Here is a 12,138-nt window from a genome sequence, read left to right on the forward strand (position 1 = left end):
TTGTTTAAAGATCTAAACTTTGAAATGTAAAGAGAACTTATTAAGTCACTCAAATATAAATTCAAAAATATTTCAAAAATCAGAATATAATGAAATAATCTAGCTAGTCCCAATCCCCTTTCTCCCCAAACAAAATCTTCCTATAAAATATCAGACAGCTAGGATTTTCCAAGTCCCAGAAGTGCCAATATGAATACTAAAGCAGATTACTGAGACCCTAACACATGGGATGCTTTTTTTTCTATTGCGGATAACTGACTCCAGAAAAATATTAATCCAGTTCTACACAATAAAAGGTAAAAATGTTAATTTTAAGTTTTTCTAAAATTCGAATTTAAATGTATTTAAATATTATATTCATCTGCTTTTAAAATGAGGATAAAGAAGACAAAACTCTCTAAATTCAAAGAAGTATATAGTCATGTTTTATATTTATGACCAGCCAAATGACAGCAACCGTTAACATTTTTATAGGACGTTTGATATATTAAGTATTTTCACATATATGATGTCATTTAAAACTATGAAAAATCAATTACAGATGCGGATCAAAGAGGGTGAGTGACTTTCCAAATGTCACAGAACTAGTGTAACGATGCTTGAGCACTCTTTCCAGAAGCACTGGCATATAAGGAAAGAATAGGGAGAAAACTAAGGGAGAAAGGGAAAGAGAAACTGATTCAAAGACAAAGAAGAGACAAAGAAGAGTTAGAGAGAACCGAGAGTTATTTAATAATTAGAAAACTAGTTTGGAGGAAGGGCAGCAAAAACCCTAATATTCCTGGAGGAATGGCTGGGACCCAGCACTTTATTCGTTTAACCCTCATAACACTATGAGGCAGGTACTGTCTGAACTCCCATTTTACAGCTGGGAAGGTTTTGAAGAAGTGATTAACATCACACAGCCCGGAGGTGGCAGAGCCAAACCCAGGCTTCTGGGACTTGGATCCCTGGCCCCAATCACTGTTACAAGGTGTCCAGAGAGGGGCAGGCTAGATGCCACGCCTAATTTACCAATACCCACCTTTATTTATATATTTATTTACTGTGTGTACAACATCAGGATCTCCTATGAAAGGTGTCTTAGTTTCCTCCCTCCACCTCCACCTAATTTTTTTAAAATATAGGCATTCTGGTTATCTTTCAACTTCTTCTCCTTCTTCCAAATACCAGGAAAGCTCTAACCACTGACTCCATAAAAGGGAAAATACCTTTCAGATTCAGAGGAAAACAGGAAAGCTCTCTGGCTACTTACTGTGCCCTGTTTTCCCACCAGCAGGCGGCAGGGGCGGCATGGGCGTGGCCTCTCGTGGCCTCACTCAGATGACCGTAGGCGAAGTGGGCAGATCAAGGGACCAACAGCAGGGGAACTGGCGGCCTGGCCCAGCTACATCTTCCCATTTGTCAAGAGAAGCCAACAAGCCAGACTTTTATGTGAAATCCAGATTTGGCTACTGGGCTTCCCTGGTGGCGCAGTGGTTGAGAGTCCGCCTGCCGATGCAGGGGACGCGGGTTCGTGCCCCGGTCCGGGAAGATCCCACGTGCCGCCGAGCGGCTGCGCCCGTGAGCCGTGGCCGCTGCGCCTGCGCGTCCGGAGCCTGTGCCCCGCAACGGGAGAGGCCACAACAGTGAGAGGCCTGCTACTAATTGAAACTTCTAAAAACATTGTGTACAGACAAAATCTGTTTGCGGGTGGACCTCGGCCCACTAGCTGCTGGTTTATAATGCCCCGTCTTCCAGTGGAGGGCAGCTAAACTGGGGTAATTAAAATTTCATCCCTACCTCAATGTATTCCCCATGGAAGATGCAGGATACACAGCCCTTGCCCTCCAGGAGACCAGCAGGGACAACGAACTCATCATTTCTGGACAAGATGGCAAATGGAGGGAGAGAAAAGGCTGCAAAAGAGAACACAGAACCTACCAGCCACATACCTCCCCTGACCCCTGGCTTTCACAGAACAAGTCTGGGAAGCGGCAGTAAAAAGATGACAGAGTAACCCCACCTTGGCACATCTAGAGGAGATAAAGGGACTCAGAACTATATGAAACAAGCAAACAAAAATCCAATAGCCCCACTTTTGTGTATCCAACGTGATTCTTAAAATAGTCAAACCTTAATGGAACCACAGCAACAGGCATGGTGGTACCATAAACAAAAAATAAAACTAACTTGTATTGAGCACCATCTATGCTCCAAGTACGATGCCACGTGCTACAGGAGTATCATCGCACATAAACCTCGAAACAATCCTGGGAGGAATCATTATTCCCAATTTATAGATAAAGAAACTGAGACTCTGCAGTCCTGAAATTTGGAAAAGAGCCAATCATTTAGAGCCAAATGATTCCTTTCCCATTAATTTGCTGACCCGGCTAGAGAGAGTCCAGCTATTATTATAGATGCATAATGGCAAACAATCAAGAACAACACATTAGCTACAATAATTAAAAGTGTAAGGGGGTGGGGAGGTAGAATAGGTAAAGGAGATTGACACAAACCTCCAGTTATAAAATAAATAAACCATGGGGACGTAACACACAACATAAGAAATATGGTCAATAATACTGTAGTAACTTTGTATGGGGACAGATGGTTACTAGACTTAGCACGGTGATAATTTCATAATATATGCAAATGTCAATTCACTATGTAGTACACCTGAAACTAACATAATATTGTACATCAACTGTATTTCAATTTTAAAGAAAAGGAAGAAAAGAAAAAAAGAATTTTTTTTTAAGCATAGGGCAGGTATTAAAAGCAGAGATCCTCAAAATACAATGAAGCCCATAGTAGGCCTTGTTTATGAGAATATAAGGTAGTTTCACAAATAAATATAAAAGAAAGCATAAGGACCATTCAATAAATGATGCTGATTTTTAGAAAAATCATTACATTCCTCAATTTACACCATCCAATGAAATACATTTCAAAATAAATCAAAAAGTTATTTTTTTACCAAATTATATAACTAGGATGAAAGAAAAATGAATATTCAATGAATCTCTGGGTAAAGAATTACTTTCAAAAATTAGGAATGATGGAAGAAATTTCAACTATAAAAGAGGATAGATGGTTAAACTAAATAGTAAACATTTTCTATATAAAAAATAAAAAGGCAAACAATGGAGTGTAAGACATATCTGGATACATAAGAGACACATGGTTAATATCCTTACTATATTTATAGAATATACATTTACAAAATATCGTTCAGAAGAACCAGAAGACTTCAATGGAAAAACAGAGGACAGGACCAGACAATTCACAAAAGGAAAAAATAACAAGTAAACAAGCAAACAGAAAAATATTCATAAGTCAGCCAAAACATACAAATTAAACATCAATGAAGTACTACAATTTATCAAGAAAAAAATTTATTTTTTATTAATTTTTATTGGAGTATAGTTGATTTACAATGTTGTGTTAGTTTCTGCTGTACAGCAAAGTGAATCAGTTATACATATACATATAGCCACTCTTTTTTAGATTCTTTTCCCATATAGGTCATTACAGAGTATTAAGTAGAGTTCTCTGTGCTATACAGTAGGTTCTTATTAGTTATCTATTTTATATATAGTAGTGTGGTATATGTCAATCCCCATCTCCCAATTTATCCCTCTCCCCCAGAAAAAATTGTAAATAATAATATCCATGGCTGGTCAGATGTGGCAAAACTAATACTTCATATGTCGCTGTAAATATTATAAAGTGGCAAAAGCCTTTTGGAAAGCAACATGGCAATCTTCTTACAAATTTTCCTAAAGAAATAATCCAAAATCTGGAAAAAAAAAAAAAAAAAAGACCTATATAGACAACCATGTTGTTCATCATAACATTTACAAAAGTGAAAATAAATAGCCAACAGTAGGTGATAGATAAATGATGCTGCTGCACCCAATAGATTACCAGTACCTTGAGAGCAGGATATCTTATTCACGATGGGAGTTTCAGGGCCAAATTCATATAATACAAGCTTTAAATAAATATGGGTGAATACTGAAGGAAAAGAAAAATATACAGCCACTTAAAATGATAATTAAAGACTAGGTAGCTGGTGGCACAATTTTAAGTGGGAGCAAGAACATAAAAGTGTATGATTACAGTCATATTTTTGAAAGTTGCATTAAAAAAACTGCTGGCAGAGTTGCATTAAAAAAACTGCTGGAAGGAAATACATAAAATACAAACAGTCATTGTGCTAAGAGATTTACGAGCAATTATTCTTTATTATGGCTATATTACCTTTATTTAAAATGTAAACACACTCCAGAGGGATTATTATTATGATTACCTAAAATATAAATTGATCCTTAGAAATGAGATTAAAAATGTAATAACTAATAGAAAATACACAAAATCCCCAAATAGCTCCACATTATAGGTAAATCCACCCAGCTAAAAAGAAAAGCACAGTCATATAGAGAGGTTAGCACCTGACATTCATAACTTAGATGAGATGTATCATTTCTGAGTCCTAACTCAGTAATAAATGAACACATCACAGGAAGCCAAAACGCAGCCACATAAACAGCTGTTTTTGCTGCACTCCAGGTTTCTTCTGAACTCTCTCCGGCTCTGGGCTGAAAGGGCTTAGAATAGTTATCTTCTGACACCGAGGCTTCCAGTGAGACTAGGCCAATTCTCTAATCCATGGAAATTCAGAAAAGCAAGACAGGCCAGGGGTGGGGTAGGCTGGTGGGTACAGGTCCCTGAGTTGAACTGTATTTCCATCTCCTAGAAAACCAAAACTACATAGAGAGAAAAAGAGGATACAAAACTTCAACAGCTTCTCTAAGGCACTATATTTCAAAACTGTGGTTTTCAACCCATTCCGGGTCATGAAATCATTTGCATGAGTCACAGCTAGGATTTTATGAAGGCTACAACAAAACAGAAAATATCAGTATGCATGTCACATTAAAAGGATACCATTAAAAAAAAAAAAGGATACCATTTAATAAAACTTCTGTTTCAGTTACATAGGTGTGTTATGTGTCAGTGTACATGAGTCTTGGGTAGCAAATGCTAAATATATTTCTTACTATGATTTATGGTCAAAAAAGTTTCAAAAGCGTTATTCTAGACAATCCAGGCCCTGACTTAAGGCCCAGAAAACCACCCAGAGCTAAACTGCTTAGTGTTTGAAACGAAAGGATTCATCCGGAAATAAGAATGTAGTGAACCCAGTTCAACTAGGTGTTAGGCACCAATACGAAACAAACGCCTCTTTAATATTTCATCCAGGAATAAAGAACCGCTGCTATCCAAAGGCTCCAGAAAGCATCGTTTTACATCACCTCACAGAGCGCATGCCACTTTTTTGCCCCCTCTGCGTACTTTCTTCAGCTCCAGGTGTAAGATGATGGGTCTGCAGAGACTTTACACTTATCTAGTCCTTATGTGGGTACATCACAGTGCCAGAGTCACAGCTAGAAAATCCTGCGCTCTCCTCTGCCAGATGGAGAAACTGAGGTTTACAGCGATGAAGTGCCCAATGCCCAAGGTCAATGCAGAGTTGAGCGGAGATCAGACTCCCAGTCCAGTTCTTTTCCAAGATTCCTTAAATTAAAGGCACATGAGAGCACAAAGCAGCACTCCCTGCCAAGAGGCAAGTAGGATGATTTTTTTTCTTTTTTGGTCTTGTTACTTACATCTAGGAATCAATTTTTCAGACTAATGACTAAATGAAGCATTTGGATGGGGAGGACCCCGGCCCTTTAAAAAAAAAAAAAGTTAATGAGACTGCTTACTGAAGTTGCACGAGGGAAGTTATTTTTTCTGCATTAGGGAATTTCTAGGTTAATTGTGGCACTCTCCTTGGGAGACCTATTCACATCAAAATAAACGAGGGCTGCCTGCTTGTGAATTCCTTCCACTTGATACGGTAATTGAGAAAAAAAGCTTGGCTTGATGGTAAGTATATGCTGAATATAACTTAGTTTAGTGTTACGGATATCAAGAGATAACTACTTATTTTGTCTTAAAGCACCATTTACTTATTGATTTCTAAATGGTGCTGTTTTAATTTCCCCAAAGCTGTTACTTTGTAAGGACATCCAGACGGCTCTCAGCAACAAACATCAAATCTCTCCCTCTCAAAGGCAAATTCAAACTGAAAACAGAACCAGGGAAAGATGCTGTGCAAGGGAAAAATAGCATTTCCATTTTTAAAGTTTTGATTTTGTTTGCTTGGAAAAAGATCAACTGTCCGAAGTCTCTTATGGCTACTGCTGTCCTATGATTTTCTACCTATTTTTCTTTTTCAAAGTAAGTTTAGCAACACTTGAGATACAAGATAGCTGCTCAGGATTTCAAAATCTGAGAGTCACTCACTTTAGGAGCGTCAGAACTGCCTCTCTAACATTTTCCATTATCTTGCAATATCCAGATGAATGTATCCTGATTAAGATCTTTGAGGTCCTGGATAGAGTCTGGTTTAACTATGTAAATTAAGTAGGAAATTCAGAACCATCGGGAGCTTTGGGGTCACTGGAAGCTAAGTCCCTCTAGCGAACCTCCTTAAACAGCTTTCCCATAGTGATTTTTTTTCTTAAAAAGTCAATTTGTATCCTGACCTTTAGAGACCCAGAGGCAGCCTGTTTCCAGACAGATTTGCTGACATGAAGACTGCCTCATGCTCTGAATTCAGGGTAAAGGTCTAATTTTCAAAATCATATGGGGCAAATTCCCATTTTGGAACCTTGAAACCAGCAATTACTACTTCCAAGTGATGAATCCCTCGTGCCTAGTTGAAAGTTTATTAACTTTATGCCATTAAATAGAGACTTGACACACTCGAAAACTAGTTCAGAGGGCTTCTAACTTGGTCAGCTTCAGAGACCTCATACCATCACTCTAGGAAGTCCTCAACTTTCAGAACTATGCGTGCACGTTGGGAAAAACTTTGATTTGCATTTTAAAAATGTTTTGATGCAAGTGTTATAAAATGCATGGTACATAAAACTCCATGAGCTCACATGAACTGATCCAAGGTCTAAGTGTTTAGTGAAACTAATGGTTTCAACCAGAGCAACGAGATAGTGCGATTTCACAGTGAAAAGAATCAATGGTATGAGCCAAAAGTGTGAGGATTTATAAACGATATTTTACATATCTTTTCAAGAAATAGTCATAAATGAACCTATTTACCAAACAGAAACAGAATCACAGACGTAGAAAACAAACTTATGGTTATCAAGGGGAAGGGGAGGGATAAATTGGGAGACTGGGATTGATATATACACATTACTATATATATTAAAAGAGATAACTAATGAGAACTTACTGTATAGCACAGAGAACTCTACTCAATACTCTGTAATGACCCATATGGGAAAAGAATCTAAAAGAGAGTGGCTATATGTATATGTATAACTGATTCACTTTGCTGTACAGCAGAAACTAACACAACATTGTAAATCAACCATACTCCAATAAAAATTATTACTCCAATTAAAAAAAAAAGAAGAAATAGTCAAGTAGTGACTCAGAGTGGTTCAGAGTTGGGAAAAGGGACCTCCCTGGCGGTCCAGTGGGTAAGACTCCATGCTCCCAATGCAGGAGGGGACCCAGGTTCAATCCCTGGTTGGGGAACTAGATCCCACCTGCATGCCACAACTAAGAAGCCCGCCTGCTGCAACTGAAAAAGATCCCACATGCCACAACTAGAACCTGCCTCAACGAAGATCCCACGTGCTGCAACTAAGACCCGGTGCAGCCAAAATGAATAAATAAATATTCCAAAAAAAAAAAATCAGAGTTGGGGAAAAAAGGCCTTAAAGATTTTTTAAAACCCAACCACTCTCTCATTCCAACCGCTTCCCACCCCTATCCCTTGTTGTAACACTACCCTGGCCCAAAGTAAAGAGCTAAGCTTCTCTCAGGTTCAACTTAAAACCTTTGCTCTAAGAAACTCACAACCTCCTCAGGCCCATTTCATTCCAAACAGCTGATAGATCAGCCATTGCTTAATTCACTCAATGAACATATATATATGGGCTGCCTCCTCTGTGCTAGGCACTGGAGGTCAGACCGTATATTGAGACAAAAATGGGACACCTCCTATTACCCACTGCATGGTCCTATGCGCCCTTAGGGCCTACAGAGAACACAGATAACAATGTTGCCTAAATTGGTCCCGAATGAAGTCAGAATACAAGGTGGCAGTTCTCCACAGTCCCTCCCCAAGACTCCCCTGGTGGTCCAGTTGTTAAGACTCCGTGCTTCCACCGCAGGGGGCACGGGTTCGAACCCGTAAGCTGCGAGGCGTGGCCAAAAACGGAAAAGCAAACTCCGCAGTCCCTCCCCATTACCCTCCCCCCTGCAGGCCCCTCCCCACGGTCTCCTCCACAACATCCTGCCACCACACCCTCCGCTCTTTTTTTTTATCTCCCAAGGGAATTCCAAATTCTTGCACTCAGAGGTTTTGGGAACGTTTGCTATCACGATTACTCCTGTGGAGACACCAATTTTCCAGATTCTTCCAAATGTGACACTCAGAGCTGCGTTCTGAATTCAAGATGCCTGGCTCCTGAGTGCATTCTTAACCAGTTCGTTCTAGTGCTTCTCAGTGCACCAGCAGTTTTCTCTTCCCCCTCTAGCTAGAATGCCCCTTCCAACATCCTAGCTTTCTCACATGAACTCCTACTCATCCCGCAAGACCCACCTGGAGGGGAGCTCCTTGGTCTCGACCCCAGTGGATGGTGTTTGTACTCGTCTTCAACACATCTCCTTATATGAGATAAATATCTGACCCCTTTTTACTCCTGGTGAAGGAACAATTTTCTATAACTGTCTAATAGTAATTACCTAGAGAAACTCTCTGTATGAATGCTAAGATTGCTGACTTGTGTTAAGATATGCATATAAGAACTTACAAAGTTAAAACGTCTGGACAGGGCTGGCTCCCACCTGGAGCAGTCTTTTCTGGCTTTCAACACTTGAAGAGGCTGCCACTGGACAAGGGAGCTGCAGGTAGCTTACCAGCTACCCTGGTAAGCTGCAGGCTAGAGAACGATATTGACCAAAATAGAGCCAAGATGTCTCATGAGGAAACTCCTAAGCAAGGAATGTTAAGAGGGCAGTCACTCAGAAGAGACAGTCCAGACAGAAGCTGGGAAATGAGGAACCCAATGTACCAAAGTTGGGCATATCCTTTGGAGACAGAATCCAGCTACAACCAAAGCAAAGACAGACTCAGATAAGGACAGTGAGTTCTGAGAACAAATTCCATTTTATGATAGCACCAGAAATCTATACTTGTAAGTCAGACCATTTTTATATTTCTTCTTCCTTTTTTTTTTTTTTGGCTGTGAGGTGAGGCTTACAGGAGTTCCCCAACCAGGGACTGAACCCAGGCCATGGCAGTAAAAGTGCCAAGTCCTAACCACTAACCACTAGACCACCAGGGAACTCCCGTTTTTATATTTCTTCTATTTCCTTATATTTTCTCCCTTGGTATCCAGTAAAGTTCCAGGCTGTCTTAACTGCTCTCAGATGAACTGAGGGTAAGGGTTTTTAGCCACTCTTGGGCCTGAAGATTAGAATATCACCAGCCCACGACTAACAGCAGCCATAGGGTGAAAATGGTAGTCCAAGTGAAAGAATCCTCCGAAGGTAAGTAAAATTTAGGGAACAACAATGGCTGTGGAATCCAGCTACTCTTCCCCATCTAAAAATTCTCTTTTCAATATTAAATCTTAGAGTTTGTGGGTTTATTTTCTTCTAAAATCTGCCTGCCCCCCCCAAATAAATTGTGAGTATCTTGAAAGGACCTTGTCATTTTCACCAATGAAGTGTACACATGTGCTTGGAACACAGTAGGGACTCAAATGTTTGTTGATGGAATGAATGAAGCAACGCATTGACTTTCAAAGTTTTTTTTTTTTTTTTTTTTTTTGGCGGTACGTGGGCCTCCCACTGTCATGGCCTCTCCCGTTGCGGAGCACAGGCTCCAGACGCGCAGGCTCAGCAGCCATGGCTCATGGGCCCAGCCACTCCGTGGCACGTGGGATCCTCCCAGGCCGGGGCACGAACACGCGTCCCCTGCATTGGCAGGAGGACTCTCAACCACTGCGCCACCAGGGAAGCCCAACTTTCAAAGTTTTAAGGCACCTTTAAAGGCCATCCAGTCCAATCCTTTTCCGTACATTTGTCCAACAGAACTTTCACAGGTTGTCATAAAGTTCATTCAAACAAATATCAATGAAATGTCTACAACAGTTAAGATGCTGCGCTTTCAGGAACAAGAAAATGACCAGTCACCAACACAACAAATGTTTATTGAGGGCCTACTGTGTGCCAGCCACCATACTAGGCCCTACAGATATTACAATGAGTAAGACGCACATAGCATCTTAGGGAATTCATGGAGAAGATAAATGGATAACAATTACCTATAACACTGTTATGGATGGAAAATGTTAAGCGTTTTCAAAGGCGATCGGGAATCAGAGGTCAAAAAGGAAAACCAAGGCTTCAAAAGAACTTATGGGACGCTGCCATTCAGGAATGGGACAATATTTTGTGGCTTAACCTTACAGTTCAGGAATGGAAACTACTAGTTTCTAACTGAAGTGGTTGATGTAAATGGCTAGGTAGGTTTTGATGAAAATCAATATTCTCTCTTCATATCTTTATCATTATGTCAACTGACAGTGACAGTGGATTTTTTTTGTTTTTTTCGGTACGCGGGGCTCTCTCTGTTGTGGCCTACTCGCGTTGCGGGGCAAAGGCTCCGGACGCGCAGGCTCAGCGGCCATGGCTCACGGGCCCAGCCACTCCGCGGCATGTGGGATCTTCCCGGACCGGGGCACGAACCCACATCCCCCGCATCGGCAGGCGGACTCTCAACCACTGCGCCACCAGGGAAGCCCGACAGTGGACTTTGAAAAGCAAGAATACAGATCAGTTCTCTTTTGATGGAAACCATAATCAAAACTGAGCTCCAAATAACAAAGTTCTTGTCACATGTGACTATATGACCTACAGAAACACAGACTGGTCAACTTGAGTAATAATAAAAATATATGTAAAGAATAAATCCTAGCCTTATTTAACAGCAACTGCATAATAAAATACCTTCTATTACTTACACTGTAAACTGGGAAAGTGAAAATTAAGCTTAATAAATAGCTAAACATTGCATTTCTGTTGTCCCATAATCAAATGAGACTTATCTTCACTCTCTGTCATATATGCGACTTCAGCTTCTCCAAATACTCTGAAATGCACCCCGACTACAGCTGTTTCCTTCAGGATAAACACAGTGAAATGGAAATCAGAAGACAGGAGCCAGGCCCGGCTCCACCACTAGCTACATGAATTTGGGCAGGTAAATTCTCTGGCCTAATTTTCTCACCCGTAAAATGAAGCCGTTACAGCAAATAACCTCTAAGATCCCTTTGAACACTTAGAAAAAAAAAAAAAAAACTATGAAAACTAACCTCTACTCCCAAAGCATCAACCAAAGCAAAAAGTTTCAAAACTAATTACTAAAGGAGCTTAGGTTTAACTACCTTTCTGCCTCTCTTACTTGATTCAACAATTATGAATTTCCTACTGCAGTTCGGTTGAGCGGTTTCATCTCCAGTAGTTACAGACAGGGAAAGTGATGTCTATCAATATATTCTTTTTAAAGCACGATTCTGTGACAAAGAATTTCTAGGTCCCAAAGCAATCTCTTTTGTAGAATTTTGCCTCCATGGAAAAGTTAAACACTCATAAGGCTTCTTCGTGTATTTCAAATGGTTTCTACATCCATGTATTCCACTGCAGCCATGAATTTCTTCTGTTCTTGGCAGACTGCTTGCCATTGGTGTATGTTTACAATGTCTTCCCTTGAATCTGCACAGGAAGTGAATCAGGCACCATTTGGCCATGGAGTATGATGTAGACAAAAATGTCATTAATATAGTCATCCTAGTTATACTGAAGAACCTATGATATGAATAGACCTATCAAGCATATTTTTTGAAGCCACACTGTATGCAAAGCACTGAAATGACTATAAAGACAGTATGAACACTTTGTTTCTTTACCTTTGCCTGAAATTTTACAAGTCACCAAGAAAAAAATATTTTCTACCTCAGCATAATTTGAACTTACATTAAGAAAACGTAACTATTTTAAGGT

At 40.1% G+C, this 12,138-nt stretch overlaps 1 protein-coding gene across 4 annotated transcripts in view; it reads right to left on the reverse strand.

The window, feature by feature from the left end:
• WDFY2 (WD repeat and FYVE domain containing 2) overlaps positions 1-12,138 on the reverse strand; it is a 174,904-nt gene that overhangs the window by 161,419 nt on the left and 1,347 nt on the right. The window lies entirely within an intron of this gene.

Source organism: Kogia breviceps, chromosome 16 (genome assembly GCF_026419965.1).
Source record: "Kogia breviceps isolate mKogBre1 chromosome 16, mKogBre1 haplotype 1, whole genome shotgun sequence".
Classification (NCBI taxonomy): Eukaryota; Metazoa; Chordata; class Mammalia; order Artiodactyla; family Physeteridae; genus Kogia; species Kogia breviceps.